Source organism: Mastomys coucha, unplaced genomic scaffold (genome assembly GCF_008632895.1).
Source record: "Mastomys coucha isolate ucsf_1 unplaced genomic scaffold, UCSF_Mcou_1 pScaffold15, whole genome shotgun sequence".
In the NCBI taxonomy this organism is placed as follows: Eukaryota; Metazoa; Chordata; class Mammalia; order Rodentia; family Muridae; genus Mastomys; species Mastomys coucha.
In genome coordinates this window covers 145,763,835-145,768,965 of record NW_022196897.1, presented here as the reverse complement: position 1 = coordinate 145,768,965, position 5,131 = coordinate 145,763,835, and the positions used below count along the sequence as shown (strand labels likewise).

At 45.1% G+C, this 5,131-nt stretch overlaps 1 pseudogene; it reads left to right on the top strand.

Moving 5' to 3' along the window:
• The first annotated feature begins 2,757 nt into the window (after nucleotides 1-2,757).
• Nucleotides 2,758-3,877, top strand: LOC116091825 (annotated as a pseudogene).
• Nucleotides 3,878-5,131: the final 1,254 nt, after the last annotated feature.

Sequence of the window (5,131 nt, the reverse complement as noted above, 5' to 3'; positions counted from 1 at the left end):
AATAAAGTGCTGCTGAGAAGAATCCTGTTGCCGCGTCGTTCTTGCGGGCGAGACCGGTCGCGACATTTTGGTATAGGTTGACACTGGGATTAGTATTTGACATAAAATGAATTTGATATACATATTGGTCCCACAGTGATATGGATGTTAGGGAAATAACCAACCACTTTCTCCTTGATTCTAAGGCCTGCTATATGACTGGTATTTTTAATAGGGCCAAGACACTATGGATAGAGAGATCATAGGCCCTCAGGGGGAACCTAATACTATCAATGTGGTAAATGGACAGAGTTAAATTTACTCCTAAAGACTCATTGCTCTATCCACAGATCAATGCATCTCTTGACCCTCATCAAAGAAGTTTGTTATAGTAGATGATAATTTAATATAGAATGCCTCAATTAGTCAATATGCATAAAATAAGGGAGTGTGAGGGCTCGTCCCTAAATGGGATTCATATCATATCCTCTTTACAGGTTCAAGGATCCTTGTAAGAGTTAGGGGCAGTGGATAACTTCAAGGGAATGGTGTTTTCTGGGTGCAATAGGGGAATCACACAGATAAATTCATAGTAACTGTGGCAACATGGACAATATCTGTACAAGCTCAAGCTGGATAAAATAGCAGTATAGAGAAGGAGGGGGGCAATGGGCCAGAAATACCACCATTAGCTAAGCAACTATTGGCATTTAGTAACTACTGGGAGAGAGACACTTGGTAGGTTGACTGAACTCTAGGCAAGGCTGCATGCCCAAGCATAGTTGGTGAAAAGAAAAAAACCCTTTGTCATATGCACCTTTAGTCCCAGCCCTGGGGAGCAGAGGCATGTGAATCTCTGAGTCTGAGGCCTGCTCAGTCTACAGAGCAAGTTCTGGGACAGCCAAACTTAGGCAGTGAAGGAAACCATTGCAAACAGAACACTAGTAAAAATATATTTGAACAAGGGGTACATGTTCTGGCATCAACAAGCCACAGTACTTGGCAGCTTCAGTCACATGGTTGTGGGTTTAGATTCAAGAAAAAGGTTATAAAAACTCCCTCTGTGACTAAGGAAAGCCACTGAGGCCAGGCGTATATCAGAGGTCTCCCAGCAAGGGGAGTGGGAAAGGTAAAGCCTGAATTGCCTTGAAGACCCTAAGATGTTGGATATGCCAAAGTCATGGGATACCTGCTGAAGAAAGCCTGTAATGGGGAAAGGAACCAGCTCAAGGGGAGGAAATGTGTTGCAGTCAGCATAGCTGAAAGGAATTGGGGATCTGAAGAACATTTTGACGTTAGACATTGAGAAGCAGAAATTAAAGTTTGCCCAGCTGGTTTTCATCTTGCTTTGGTCCAGTATTTCTCTACCATGCCCCCTTTTCTTCCCTTTAAAATTGTAATCTATATCCTGTGCCATTATGTGGTGGAAGTATGCGATTAGATTTTTTTTTTTAATTTTAATTTTGTAGGGGGGTTTCAGTTAAAAGATTACCATGAGTCTCCAAAAAAGACTTTGGACTTTTAAATAGGGTTGAGACAGCTATGGAGACTGTTGAAGCTGGACTAAATTCATTTTTGCATTAGGGTATGGCTACAAGCCTATGGGGGCCAGGGATTGGAATGTGGTGGTCTGAATGAGAGCAGCCCCCATAGACTCATAGGGCGTGGCATTATTGGAAGTGTAGCCTTATTTTGTTGAAGGAAGTATGTCACAGGGAGTGGGCTTTGAGGTTTCAGAAGCTTAATCCAGGTTCAAAGCCACTCTCTTCCTGCTGTATTAGGATGTAGAACTCTGGCTTCTTCTCCAGCACCCTGTCTGCCTACATGATGCCATGCTTCCTACCATGGTAATAATAGACTAAACCTCTAAAACTGCAAGCTAGCCCCAATAAAATATTTTCCTTATTAAGAGCTGCTGTGGTTATGGTGTCCCTTCACAACAATAAAAATCTTAAAGAAGATACCCTTTGTTGTTGGTTTAAAAAAAAAGGAGAAGGGGGAGGTAGTAGAGGGAGAAAGAGGAAGAAGAGGAAGATGAGGACAGGAGGAGGAGGAGGAGGAGGAGAAGGAGGAGGAGGAGGAGGAGGAGGAGACTGGGAGTTTTTTGGGTAGGAAATCAAAGGATATATCTTGGAGGATCTGTAGGGGGACATGACCAGGAACAAAATGCACTGTATGAAATTCTCAAAGAATTAGTAAAAATATTGTTAAAAAAAAATCATGGAGGCTGGAGAGATGGGTTAGAGATTAAGAACATTGGCTGATCTTGTGGGGTACCCAGGTTCAATTTCCAGCACCCACATGGCAGTTGACAACTGTCTATAACTTCGGTCATAGGGGATCTGATGTCTTCTTCTAGCCTCAATGAACTTTGCATGCAGGTGGTATGTGGGCATACATGTAGGTAATATATCTGTGGTGGCTTGAATATGCTTGTCACAGGGAGTGGCAATATTAGGAGGTGTGGCTTTGTTGAACAAGTGTGTCACTGTGGGGATGGGCCTTAAGTCTCCTATTCTCAGGTTCCACTCAGTGTGGAAGAGAGCATCTTCCCAGTCTCCTGGCTTTCCTCAGATCAAGATGTGGAACTCTCAGCTCCTCTAGCACCATGTCTGCCAGCAAGCTGCCATGCTCTCTACCATGAGGATAATGGACTGAACCTCTGAATTGTAAGAAAGCTCCTATTAAATTTTTTCCTTGACGTCTGACCCAAATTGGCAGCACTTAGAGCATAGTTCTTTGTTTCTCCGAGGCAAACTAAGAGTGAAATCCTACATCATGTCGAAGCTAAGCTGGTTCACTCAGACCCTCCAGACACTATTGTGGATGCCAAGTACTTGCTGACAAGAGCCTGATATAGCTGTCTCCTGAGAGGCTCTGCCAGTGCCTAACAAATACAGAAGTGGATGCTCACAGCCATCCATTGGACTGAGCACAGGGTCCCCAATGGAGGATCTAGAGAAAGGACCCAAGGAGCTGAAGGGGTTTGCAATCCCATAGGAGGAACAACAATACGAACCAACCAGAACCCCCAGAGCTCCCAGGGACTAAACCACCAACCAAAGGATGCACAAGGAGGGACTCAAGGCTCCAGCCACATATGTAGCAGAAGATGGCCTTGTGGGACATCAATGGGGGGAGAGGCCCTCAGTTTTGTGAAGATTCGATGTTCCAATGTAGGGGAATGCCAGGGCAGGGAAGCAGGAATGGGTGGATTAGTGAGCGGGGGGGTGGGGGGTGGGGGGGATGAGATAGGGAATGTTCGGAGGGGAAATGAGGAAAGGGGATAAATTTAGAAATTTAAATGAAGAAAATATCTAATACTAAAAATAAGAGTTTAAAAAAATAAAAAGAAGAATCCCGAGGCCTGTGGTGTGATCTGGTCCATCGTGCGAGTAGGCCAAGCTATGCCTGGGCCTCTACTAGGTCCCATCTTGGGTCAACCAGTTCTGCAAAAAGTTCAACGAGAAGACAAGGGACATCAAAGAAGGCATTCCCCTGCCTACAAAACTTTTTATAAAGCCCGACAGAACATTTGAGCTCAAGATTGGGCAGCCCACTATTTCCTACTTTCTGAAGGCGGCTGCTTGGATGGAGAAGGGGGGCTGACAAACGGAAAGAAGTGGCAGGCCTGGTGAGTTTGAAGCACATATATGAGATTTCCTGTGTCAATGCTAAGAATGATGCTTTGGCCATGCAAGATGTACCCCTATCTTCTGTGGTCCATTCCATCATTGGCTCTGCCCGTTTCCTGGGCATTCGTGTGGTGAGGAACTGGCAGCTTTCCAGAAGGAACAAGCGATGTTTTTGGCTGCTCAGAAAGAGGCGCATTTGGCAGCCCAGGCAGTAGGTGCCAAGAAGTGACCCTAACTTTCTACACTCTGGGAATTTGAAGTGAGAGGCGGAGAAGGGGGCCCATCGAGGAAGCTGAGCAAAGGGACTTCATGGCAACCTGATTTATAGTTTCCTGACATATTTCTATAAATATGCTGTGCCAAGGGATCAAGCTGGAATAAACATCCTTTGTTAGCAACTCAAAAAAATTTTTTTTGACTTTTTGCCTTTATAAGAGTTGCCTTGGTCATGGTGTCTCTTCACAACAATGGAAGGCCTAACTAAACCCATACCTTAAAAATAAAATGGAGAATTCAGCCATAGAATTATGTAGGCTAGCTGCAGATTTTCACTTCTGTCTCCTCCCCTTCAAATGTAATCCCTAGTCTCATTCCCATCTCTGTAACAGACCACCTGCAGAGTCGTTCCCCTCTCCATGTTTCCATCTCCAGTAAGTCACACAAGTTTTCCCATTCAAACTTCCTTTCTCCACTCCTTTTTTCTTTTTACTTATTTACTTTACATCCTGCTCACTTCCTCCCTTCCAGTCACTCCATCCCATAATCCTCCCCCAACCCCTCATTCCCTTTTCCTCTAAATGGGTAGAGGATTCCTCTAGATATCCCCCTACCCTGGCACTTCAAGTCTTTGCTTTCTCTCCCACTGAGTCAAGACAAGGCAGCCCAGTTAGAACAAATTCCACATACAGGCAACAGCTTTGGGATAGTCCCTGCTCCAACTGTTGAGGGAAGACCAAGCTGCACATCTGTTATATGTGTGCAGGGAGGCCTAGGTTCAGCCCATGAATGTTCTTTGGTTGATGGTTCAATCTCCGAGAGCTCCAAGGATCCAGCTTAGTTGATTCTGTTGGTCTTCCTGTGGAGTTCCTATCACCATAGGGGCTACAATCCTTCCTCATATTCTTTCATAACAGTCCCCAAGCTCCATCCACTGTTTGCCTGTGGGTGTATACCTCTATCTGAGTCAGTTGAAGGGTGGGGCCTTTCAGAGGACAGCCATGTTAGTCTCCTGTCTGCAAGCATAACAGAGTATGATTAATAGTGTCAGGAATTGGTGCTTGCCCATGGGATGGGCCTCAAGTTGGATGGGTAATTGGTTGGCCATTCCCTCATTCTGTGCCTCATCCCCAATCCCTGCATTTCTTGTAGGCAGGATAAATCTTGGGTTGAAAGTTTTGTGGGTGGGTTGGTGTTCCTAATGATCTACAGGGGTTCTTGTCTGGCCACAACCTCTCCAGGTCACAGCTAAGGACACCCCTCATTGATTCTTGTGTACTTCCCCTATCCCAGGTCTCTGT